We start from the raw sequence: 12,365 nt of genomic DNA, 5'->3' as shown, positions 1-12,365 counted from the left end.
AACTTTGTTGTAGTTCTCACCCCACTATTTCCACAGAGCCGGGACCGAGCGAGCCGGCGAGCGACCGAGGTAAAGGTATCGCGCCTTAGTCAGAGGCCACCAAAGTTGGGTTTCATTTTGTAGTAAAGTACCCTATGTTCATCTTTTGTATATGATGATTAGCAAAGAAAGAAAAGAATGTAATGTGCATTTTGAGGTAAATGTGATGTACGAAAGAAATGATGGCATGATGTAATGAATGCAAAGAATCCTAAATGTAAGAAATGGATGCAATGTATGTGATCTAAAATGAATCATATTACCTGTGTAGATGTTTAGTTTCCTTTTTCTTTCACTTATGGCTATTGCTTACCCTCGTGTAAGCCGTTTGTGTATGTTTCCGCTAGTGCTTTTCTCTAATGATGAAAATGTACGTGTGATGAGCCTTGGGCGGATAGGGGAAACTCTGTCCGTTCGGCGTCTGTTTGACGTGCTCGGGTCGGGCCAAATGGGCATCGGTCCCGGGGCGTGACAGAAATCCCTCATTTACCCCAATACATAGCTCATTGGGTTGCAAAATTGCAGCTAAACCCCTCTACTTTCACTTTAATACACTGCCCGAACTGGGCAGTTCGCGCAGGCGGGGACCGGTCTCTCCTTCAGGGACCGGTTCCCGAAGGTCGTCCCAGCGCAGCCAGAGCTACTACGCGCAGTGCAACCGGTCTCTCCTTAGGGGACCGGTCTCTCAGGCAGGGACCGGTTCCCGAGAGCTAGTTTCTCAGGACTTAGCCGATTTTTCGGCTGTCTCAAATCATACACGTTCGGGGACCGGTCTCTCCCACTAGGGACCGGTCCCCGAGAGCTCAAAATCTGCAGTTTTGCAGAATTTGATTCTATGGCTCTCGAAAACCTCCCGTAACTCGCTTTTAATCATTTTAACACCTTCGAACTTTCCAAAGTGTACCGTCCTCGTACTTCGGTCAATTTGACTAAAGATCGACATTTTCTTATTTTTCGAATTTACGGTATATTACAGCGAAGCTAAAAACAGACTATGTGAGTATGATCCAATCCTCTAACCCGAGAATACCCTACCAACTAGTGGTAATCAAACCGGGATAACACCAATCCCAAACCTCATGTACTGAGTAATCACATTGTCGCTAGCTAATGCCACAATGTCTCTAAGTTCACATTGTTATGTCAAATGCCATAAGTGTTTCCAACACACTAATCATATGCCACTCGATCTATTTGACATCCTAATTGTCTATATCGAGTATCATAGTTCATATATTCTTATTTTTCAATGTCGAGTTTCTAATTCACCTAGAGTTTATCGACCTAAGCTCAACATGCAAATGTCAATTAACATAATCCTCTATATGTCAACATGCATAGTTGTAATACACTGACTCTAGCAAATTGCGGAGTCCGAGTGTGTGGAATGAGTTGTGGAACTATCCTACATGTTCTAAAGGACTTAGACAAGTTTTTGGACAAGTTTGAGAGTGATTGGATGGCTAAAAGCAAGAAAGTGCATTGATTGGGCGAAATCAGCCTTTTCTGCTTGGTGTACCAGTACAGCCATTATGGTATACCGGTACACAATGGGAAAACGTGGCAGCAGGGCTATTTTGGTAATTTCACACTTTGATCCTATCTATTTCATTCCAGCACGACTCCTGGGGCTCAGTAGAGGTTGCTGGAGTCCAGAGAAGGGTTCTCCACCATTTCTCTCTTTCTCTCTCTAGGGTTTTTCTCTCTCTACATCGAATTCGCCGATTTCGCTCGTTTTCGTCGCCGCGCGCGTTCTTCGCTGGTTGCGAGCGTTGTGGAGCCCTTGTGGACGTGTGAGGGAGTGTTTTGGACAGGTTTTCGCAGCCCTGGATCAGCAGGTGCTGGTTGGAAGCTTGAGAAGGTAAATGACTTGATGTTTCCGTTATCGGCGCTTTATTGGTCGATTTGAGTATTGATTTCATGTTTTTGCTTCCAACTGTTTTAACCTGAGATTTCAGCATGTATATATGGGTTAATTAGCTGTGAATTAACCTCCTTTGACCAGGGTTAAGCTACTTTAAAGCTTAATTGGAATAATTAGCCATTTATGAAGCTAATCCGGAACTATACGCGGTTTAATCGCGTAATTGACGTTGTTTTGTATGATCTCTTCGCAGCAGGTCTTTGTGCCTTTTTGAGCTGAACTTGCACTCTTGGAAGCTGGTTTGGAAGCTGCTCTAACCAAGGGTAAGCAGGAATTTCAGTTAGAAAGCTGAAATTGCAAGATTCCGACTATAGTTGCTAATATATGACGAGTTTGACGCCGTTTCGATTTTGCTCGCAGCGAGAGTGCGATCGAGCCTTGGATCACCGTTCGTTGACTTGTGAGAGCTCTTGGAGACGTCTCTTGAGGTATTACACTAGTCCCAAAACAGGGATTTAAGGGGTTACCTTGTACTAAGTGGAAATTAGGCCGAAATCGGACGTTTCGGTCGTCATTTTGACGCGGTGTTGATGCTTATGTTCGGCAGGATTGGAGCCTTGTAGAGCTGATCCTTGGGACTCCTTTGGACTATTTGGAGCCTTGAACTAGGTGGGTCGGACCTGACCAGAGCAAGTGAAGCTCCTCTATGTTCTATATGTATTATAGAAATGTGTTAGTTGTGTGCTTATGTGATAGCTAAAGGGCTTGAGAATTCGTCATCATAACATTTACTATATTGACATAGAATCTCTATGAAGTAGAGAATCCTCACGCCTAAATGTATTCATATTCCTATTTGGTTTAGTTGAATAACAATGAGACACGTTATTATGCTCATGAAACGTAGAGAACAGTGACATTCTCTTTTTACTCGCTTGATTACAAGTAGAGAACAATGACATTCTCTTGACTCTGAAGTAGAGAACTATGACATGCTTGTGCCTATGTTGATAGTGCCATGATAGTGAAAGATTCTAATGCCATATGTAAATTAGCATTACTCCTGCATGCTTACTAAACTAGTGGATTCTAGTTGTTGTTAATATTTGTTATACTGAAATGTCGATCAAAGGATCGAGAGCGAGAACGCTGCAAATGAAAACATGAGAATTGAGACATGTGGACAGTGAAATATGCTTGCTTGCCATCGTGCTCATTCGCACACGCTTGTGAGGGTCGCTCCCTACAAGCCGGCACTCCGGAGTTGGCCTTCGCGACAGTTGCTCGCCCGTGCGGGATTGGGTGCCGAAGTGGATTGCCGTGGGGAGTGTATACTACCACGGGGCCATTAGGCGCGGCGCAAGCTGGACTACCTTGGGTAGGTCCCTGTGAATGAAAGGAAAGTACTAAATGAAAAAAAAAGACAGTAATGAATGTTTATTACTTAAAGTGTACAGTAGTCACTTTTATGTTCGTGCTTATACTCATGTCTATGTTCATGATTACAGAAGTTGTTATATCTCTTTTATGCAAATGGTTCATTACTGTAGAAAGCTATTACATGTTGATTACATGTTTATTACTTATTAGCATCATGCTTATAAATCATGCAATTATTGTTTTTGCTTTCATTTAGTACATCTTGAGCCTAGTGGTGTAATTCGCCGAGGCTGGCGGCTTACCCACTGGGAACTATTGTTAATAGTTCTCACGCCCTTTTGGTGGTTGTTTTTACAGAGCCATCTACAGGAGAGGCTAGGGATCGTGGCAAGGGAGTCGCGCCTAGCTAGGGACTACTAGGAGCGTGCTAGTCGATCACCTTGCTACTCGGGCTACGGCCGAGGGTGATGTCCCTTTGTATAGAGAGACTACCATTGTACCTATTTTTGTATACCCCGTGATGTATATGTACTTTTTGGACAGTCACTACAGTTGTGTTACTTTCTCTTTTAGTTGAGATTTTGGTTTATGTTCTCTTTGCCCTCTTGTTGATAGTCTTTGTGACTTGTACTTTGCTCTGATATCAGGATAGAATTTTCTATGATCTTCTTCCTATCGACTTGCTTGTTTGTAGACGCCTTATATACTGCAGGTGTATGGCGGGTCTGTTCACGTACCGGATATGCTTCCGCTGGTACCCGGGCGTGACAAAAGCGGCGGCAACCGAAGTTACGAGGAGAAATTCTGGGAGGAGAAGCAGAGAAAAAGACGAAGAGGCAGTGATTTTACCTTAGATCTACGGTTCGGCACGAGGCGGCGACGACGTGAGACCCTTAGATCTATGGTTTGGCACGACAAACAAACCTCCTCAGATCGTGCAAGCCACAAGGAGGAAGAAGCGAGGAGGAACAAAAAAGGTGAAGAGAGAAAGAGGACCACTGGAGAAATTGCTAGTTTCCTCAGATGGAGAGAAGACGAAGAGAGAAAAGAGACGAGGGGCCGCGGGGGGCTTTCCGGACATGCCCTCGATACAAGAGTGGGGATAAGGGTTGGAACAGCATTGTTCCAACCCTGGGTGGGAACTATAGTTCCTACCTAACCCCACATCGTGTTTAGGTACAAGATGGAGTATAAGGGCCTTATACCCCATCTTGTACCCAATCCAAACAGGGTGTAAGCACTTGGTACTTGTAAGTTATGATGTTCCAACCCTGGGTGGGAACTGTTAACCCACTATGGATGGGGACTACAGTTCCCACCTAGCCCCACATTGTGTTTGGGTACAAGATGAGGTATAAGGGCCTTATACCCCATCTTGTACCCAATTCAAATAGGGTGTAAGCACTTGGTACTTGTAAGTTTTCAGCCGTTAGATCTATTTCTTTAACCATTTCCATCCATTAGATCATACTATTTAATCAACTACCCACTCAACCCTAGAGGACCACGATCATCCTAATCGCGCATTCCTTAATCCAAGGGCTGAAAAACTACAAACACTAATGACTACATACTTTTAAAAACATAAAAGTTCAATTTTATATATATATATATATATATATATATATATATATATGATAATTTTGGAAGCATGATTTCCAAATAAATCACAAGTCGCTATACGACGAGCTTCCCATTTATGTTAATAGTCATAATTTAATTAGTTAATTAAGTCACATATTATAAAATTTAAAACTTTAGAAGGGTACATATACCTATTCTCCTGTTGGAACCTATCCTCCTACCCTCTCTCTTCCTCCACCCTACCTTCTTCATTTTCTCTCTCCAGCACCTCCACATCTTTTCCCACTTTCTATTCCTACATCAAGGTCACAGGAGATGATTCACGACTTGATCAAGGAGTTCAGCGGGTTACTCACCACTCCAACATCCTCCGTGGTTCGCGTCGAACCAGAAGATATAACATCCGATGATTTCTTCAAGCACTGCTTCCTGGCGAAGATTTTGGCGGAGCTTGTACTCTCCACCAAAAGGATCATAGGAATACTGAGGCACGCATGGACTTTCATAGAGGCTAAAAATAGGATCTTCTTATTAAGCTTCAAATCAGAGAAGGACCTCCTTGCGGTTTGGAATGCCTCGCCTTGGTGCTACAATAGAACCTAAATTGTTCAAGAACGCTTTCGACCGCACACGCCAGTGGAAAACTACAACCTCCACTATGCACCATTCTAGGTTTAGTTCCACAAGCTCCCACCTAACCTCTTGTCCTCGGTTATTGCCTTGAAATTGGTTGTCGAGTTAGGAGAGGTCATTCCGACCGGCACTTCCCATGCGCTTCGCTTGTCGTACCTTCGTGCCATAGTGCTTTTGGACTTATGCCTCCCTCTGCAGAAAAATATGATGATTCTCCTTGCAGGTAGGGAGGTCCTGAACACTCGCTTAGCATACGAATGTTTATCAAGATTTCGCGCCTTTTGCGGTCTCATAAGACACGATATTGACCACTGCAAGCACAGAATCTCATTACTGATTGCATCCCCTCAACTATCTCTCCGGCTAATAGAGCACAACTTGAAGACCTTCTAAAATCGAAGTTTCCTAAATCCTTATCTACATCAGTATTGTACTCAGGCTAGGCAGTGCTTCAATGCCCCCGCCGATCGTTGGATCTTCAAAACCCTCGCTGATCATCGGAGAGCCAGGCGAAGGGCAAATCAGTAATTCTTGGGATTCATAACCACCCTGCAACTTTTGTGGATGAAATTTCAAAAGGTCCGCACAAGGAATTTTCAAATCATTTTCCATATATGCATGAAGATTCACTCATTATTGATCCGGACCGTCCACATAAGATTGATGTAATGGATAGTTTTTTTTGAAAGTCCTCATTATGTGGAGTCGAGTATGGAAATATCCACTCACTTGATGGTCAATCGTCAGGCCGAAGGCGCGGGACCACCTAATCTGAACATACAACTCATGGAAAATGAGTTTGAATCCCTACGTGATGGCTCTGCACAAGGTTCTAGTCGAAATGCTAGGCCTTCCCCTGACCTGACTATCTTGGGCAATCCTCTCAGCTTGAATTCCGATTCGAGGGCGATAGTTCCCTGGAAGCCCAATACCCTACATATTCAATTGACCTATAATGCAAGGGAGAGCTCGCCTCTACTTTTCAACATCCCAATCATCATGGCCGACTCCTTGGATAAGAAGCTCGAAGAGGAGCTAAGGTAGGGTTTTTTCCTCTTTCTCTCTCTAGATTTTCCTCCCAAACTTTTTTTAATTTGAGGTTTGATCTCTTCTTCTTCTTTCTCTTCCTCTTCATGGTGGCAAGTTTGTGGACCTTGGAGGAAGCTTGGATGTGAAGAGAGGAGCTTCTTGATGGATCAATCTTCAACCCTAGCTCAAGATAGTTTAATTTGGAGTTTTCTTGAAAGTTAGTACTCTTCTTGCAACATCTTTTTATAATTTTTGTAAGATTTGGAGATGAAAACCTAGTTTTGAAAAAACTAGGGTTTATTTTGGGTTTCTTGATTTGAGGCTTTTGGAACCTAATTGATAAGTGTAAAACTCTCCTTTAGGTTAGATTTGAAGATCCATTGGGTTGATTTGAGCTTTGGACAAATGTAGCTTGGTCAAAGGTAATTTTTCTACCTTTTATGGGTTGAATTTTGTTGTGTTTGTGGGGTGTTCGTTCGAAACCCTTAACCCTATTAGAAATTTTTTTAGGGTGCTAGGAGCTTGGTGGACAACTTCGTTCGAAGGAACGAAAGGGTTAGTGAACTCTCCCTATGTCTTCCCTATGGTTTTAAAACTTAATTAAATGCATATTTATGCTCAATATGACATGCTAGAATTTATGGAAACATGCTTCATACATGTTATGTGTAGGACATTTATACTCTATGTAGTAGAGGTATATAATGCGGACTTGCATTCTATATGACATGTGGTTGTATTGCCTATTATGTAATAATAGAGAGCATGTTAGAGATAAATAAGAGATTGATCTTGTGAACCTTACTTGAGTTGTGAAATAAATGAGACTTAGCAATTAGTTGCATATTGATGTATACTCGTTGTAGACAAGATAAATATGACATTGTGACATAGTGCATGAGAGGGTCATCATGAAACTAAGCTTGGTATATCTAATCTAGTTGAACAACTAGTGTATGAAATTGTGATATTACATTCGATCTAGGGATCGATGGTCGTATTCCTTGTGTTGGACATATGAAATGAGAATTTAACGCCTTTGGGCGAATGATAAGAAGAATAAATTGCATGTAGAATTTATTGATGGAACTCACTTGCATGATAATATTTTCATTCCATATAGTGAGGACTTGGTAGAAAAGTATATGCATGACATACATCATGGACATTGTAAATATCTTGTAATACCTATGCATATGGCATAAGAAAGTGATTCCCTTAGCTATAGTGGAATAGTATAAGCGTGAACTCTCAATTGAGACTTAAACAATAGTGAACTATTCTAGATAGGATAATGACAAGTGTTATGTGCTTATGAACTAGTGACTTATACTTGACAGAGTAAACATGAACGTCATATAGTGACGTTTGAATTAGTAATGACAAACCTTGACAATGTGATACTATATTGGACCTTTGGGGTCGTTGGTACTTATTCCATATTTTAGACATGATGACCGAGAGCTAGATACTATTGATCATTCTTACTTGCCATTGTGCTCATTCGCACATACTTGTGAAGGTCGCTCCCCACAAGCCGGCACTCCGGAGATAGCCTACGCAACACAAGCTCGCCCGTGCGGGATTGGGCACCGAAATGGTATGCCGTGGGAAAGGCTCATTTCTTGCGGGGGAATATGGACTACCACGGGGCCACCTAAGCACGACGCAAGCCGGACTACACACGTATAGATCCATGACGAGAATTAAACTATGATATCTAAAGCATAATGTGGAAACTACTACTAAATAGTGCATATTAGTTGGACTAGTGGATATGCATGATACTGTATATTGTGGACCTTATGTTAGTCATTTTTAGCATTGACACTCTGGTGGTAGTATATTTACATCTATGTTGATTAGTATAGATGCATGGATAGAGTAGCAATGTAAAGTATATTCACTCGTTGTAGCATTATGAAAATAATGAACATGCATGTAATTTAACATTGGCATATAGTTGATTACATGAGATTAGAACATCATATACTTGATAGTTAATCCTTTAGTAGAGGTATGACTAAGAAATGAATATGTTTATTTTACTTGTCATTTATATATGTTGTTTACTTACCCCTTTATAGTATGCCTCAGTTTACCTAATGGTGTATTTCGCCACTCTCGGCGGCTTATCCACTGGGAACTATTATTTAATAGTTCTCACCCCCATTTGTTATTGGTTTTTGTTTCAGAGCCTTCCGCGGCAGGAGAGACTAGGGATCGTGGCAAGGGGTTAGCAACTAACTAGAGCCCCTACGGAGTTATTAGATGGACCCGATGTCATCTTTCTTTTTATATTTGTGGAAAGATGTATTATGTATTTGATTTAGAGTTCTTGTTAGACTTTTGGATTTAATTGTATACTTTATGTATATCTTGTGGATCTCTTGTGATAGATCATTAGTGGTTTTATATTACTCGCTTTGATAGCCTTGTTAAGATGTTACTCTTGTTTATTCTTGTTCAGTAGATGCCTTATGTGCATTGTGGTTGTTTGGTATACACGGCGGGTCTGTACACGCGCCGGACGGGCTTCCGCTGGGCCGGGCCATGACACAGTCGAAAGTAAAATTTTATTGTTTTCCAAGTTCAAGCTCACTAGTTCTACTATTCATGTAGTGTTCCAAGTGATACTACCAAACATCTCTACATGCATATCTATAATTGCATAAGAGAAACTTAATGTCATCGTACAATTACCTTGGCATAATATGCAAGTTATCACCATACCTCTCTACTATAGAAAGTACGCAAAAATTTCACATATAACATGTATGCCTGTCACGCCCCGGATGTCTCGTTCCCCGGGCACGCCGACAAATCCGCCGTATACAAAGGAATTTTCCCTGTATACGAAGCGTCAAAGTACCTGTAGAAATACAATACTACAAACAGTAGCATAGAGCTGCTCAAAAAAAAAAAAGCTAAATATCTGAGTTTCATATACATAGCTAGAATCCAAAATACAAAGCTACTCGCACTGGCGAGTTAAACAACTATGTACATAAACTCCAAAACAAAACTACCTGCAGTAGGGGAAAGCCTCTAGCTCTGACTGTCGGGTAGGGCTCTAGCTCGCAACGCCCTTGCCTCGATCCTGATCGGCAGAAGATGCAGCAGCCGGCACCTGTGGCTCTGCAAAACATAAGTAACAACTGGGCGTGAGAACTATTGTAAAAACAAGTAGTCCTCAGTGGGTACCGCCCAAAACGACATCGGTCACCCACTAAGTCTACAGAAGGGAGCAAGGATAGAAGGAAAAGCAGGAAGTACACTCTACCGCTATCATCCACTACACTATCATGCTCTACACTAACCAACTGTAGGAAATGTCAAATCTGACCCAATCCAAATCGGGACTGTAAGCATACCCGTCCCCGGGACTGTGAATACACCCGTCCCTGCCCCGTTGCGACTATCGGGCTCTATCCACTCTAACTGGTCCGTGGAGAGCAAGTCCAACTGGCATGAGCGACACCAACGCAAAAGCACAAGCCTGACTCCGGAGTGGCACTCGTGGGCGCTACCCAACCGAGTATGCAGCGTATCTCTGTCGAGCTCAAACAGGCTCTGGAAAGCCAAAGTCAAGAAACCGACTCTAAACTGGTCTAACAACCAACAGGTAATGTGTCCTCGGCACAATCTGACGCCAAAAAGACGATACGGGTCTACCGTCAACTCTGACGGCACCCAACAATCCGAAATAACCTGAACGACCCGGTAAAAATCCACTCGGCGAACCAGCACGAGTGTAAATATATTCTAAACTACCTGGAGTACTCGTCTCGACAATACTGCGACAGTACAATTTTCTAACGGCTCCTAGAGCTAAATCAGGCAGTTTATACAGGTGACAGGTCCAAATCGCAGGTTTTCTCCTAATTCAATTTCCAAGTCCAACATGTATAATCTACTTAGTTTAAAAAAACATGCTCCAAGATTCAGATTTCACAATCTACATATAATCCATGAATTTGAGCTAAAATTAAATACCGAAATCAAGATCTATACATGTCGACCAATAAGAACTCAGGAGTAAAGCCGATGTAACCCACCTAAAATGCTAATCCCCAGCAGCGAGGACGTCCCGAAGCAAAGGAACACCCTGCTGGATCAATCCGCAAACCTCCAAAGGCTAGAAATCACGCTCCCGCCAAACTCTACACGTAAAATCCGAAAATGAGCACCGATTCTGCCTCAAAAACAGCAGCAGAGAAGAGAATAATTCCGACCAAGAAAACCTCCACAAAAACCAGCAAGTAAGGGCTTCGTGGATTCTTCTCGAAGTCCCGAATCCAACGAACCAAGTCTCGTCGAAATTCGCTGCTCCTACGTCGAGAGGGAGTCGAAACGCCGACGGTCGACGCTGGAAATTCTGCAAATCAGCACCAAGCTCGAAATGACAATACTTGAAGCAATGCAACGGAACACTCACCTCAAAGGCTAATCGGACATCGACGCGGCGTCGAGAACGACGAAAACGCACCCTCGCCTAGCTTCCTCGCAGCGCTACGATGACGAAGACCCGCTCGAACGGCACCGTGGCGCGACGTCGGCGTCGATCCGAGCTCCACGGCAACTCCACCCGAGCTCGAGCTCTCCACCTTGCCCACGAGCTAAATTAAGGAGGGATAGAGAGAGAAGGCTAATTAGTTTCAATGGGTTGAGTTGATAAGTATCAGGAGGGAGTTGGTGAGATACTTATCCACCCACTCAAAAGATTTTTTTTTTTTTCCTCACCAACTCAAAAGCTAAGGGTACTACAATGCCTCATGTATTCAAAAATTCTATTATATCAAGATTAGCATGAACATGCATCAAATAAATTCTATAACAATAACAATATAGAAGACATAGGAAAAGTTTATCTATTTCGGTGAGATCAAACCCACTGGATATCCTTCAAAACTCATTCGTTTCTTCAAACATGGTTGCCCACTAGATTTCTAGCATCCTAAGAAAAATTCTCAATGGGTTACAAGTTCCTAAAAAGCTTACCACGAAATTCAACAAAAATCCAATAGTAAATAGGTGAAAAATACTTTTGATCAAGTAGAACTTGTTCCAGATCCAAACCAAAGCTAAGAAGCTTCAAATCCAACCTAAAAGAGTGTTCTACACTCATCAATTCAACCCTAAAAGCTTAAAATCAAGAAATTCCAAAATAAACCATAATTTCCTTAAAACTAGAATTTCTTCCAAAATTCTTACAAAACTCACAATTAGAGAATGTAAGAAGACTACTAATCTCAACAAAAGCTCCAAACCAAGCTATAAAATGCTAGGGTTGGAGTTGAATCCTCAAACAAGCTCCTTTCTTCACTCCCAAGCTTCTATCAATGTTCAAGTTGCAAGCTTTTATGAAGAAGAAGAAGAAGAAGAAAAAAGAGATCAAAACCCAAGATTTAGAGGTTTGGGCAGAGAAATTCAAGAGAGAGAGAAGGAACACTTACCTTCCCTTCTCTCTAGCTTCAGCACAAGAGGAGACAAGTGACAGAATGAGGAGTTATACAACATGCTGTAACAATCCCCCCTAGGTCCCTCAAAAACCCACAAATTGCATGCTGCATGAAATTTGATCCGTCGGCATTGAGTACCAGTACACGAATTAGAGTACCGGTACTCGGCAATTCTGGTACCAAGGGTTTAGTTCCGCAAAACCTGAACGTTGAAAATTCTGGCTTTCAACTGCGTTCCGGTACCCGCCTGATGTAGTACCGGTACTCTGCTTAATATCGGCACTCACTACTTGATTCCGCAAAACCCGAGAGCTGCCCATTTCGGCACTCTACTGAGTCCCAGTACCTTAAGCCAGTACCGATACTCAATACTA

At 42.3% G+C, this 12,365-nt stretch overlaps 2 long non-coding RNA genes across 2 annotated transcripts; one reads left to right on the top strand and one right to left on the bottom strand.

Annotated features, from left to right (window-relative positions):
• Positions 1,870-2,356, top strand: LOC109715753. Its single transcript, XR_002217751.1, has 3 exons — positions 1,870-1,900; positions 2,157-2,226; positions 2,324-2,356. It is a non-coding gene; the product is annotated as an uncharacterized LOC109715753 (long non-coding RNA).
• On the bottom strand, positions 9,614-11,588 carry LOC109715650. The gene is made up of 4 exons (XR_002217717.1): positions 10,968-11,588; positions 10,765-10,898; positions 10,588-10,692; positions 9,614-9,667 (listed from the first exon to the last, which is right to left on the bottom strand). It is a non-coding gene; the product is annotated as an uncharacterized LOC109715650 (long non-coding RNA).

The sequence above is a fragment of the Ananas comosus genome, linkage group 9, assembly GCF_001540865.1.
Source record: "Ananas comosus cultivar F153 linkage group 9, ASM154086v1, whole genome shotgun sequence".
NCBI lineage: Eukaryota > Viridiplantae > Streptophyta > Magnoliopsida > Poales > Bromeliaceae > Ananas > Ananas comosus.
The sequence above is the reverse complement of the archived record's forward strand: the minus strand, read 5'-3'. Positions and strand labels throughout refer to the sequence as shown.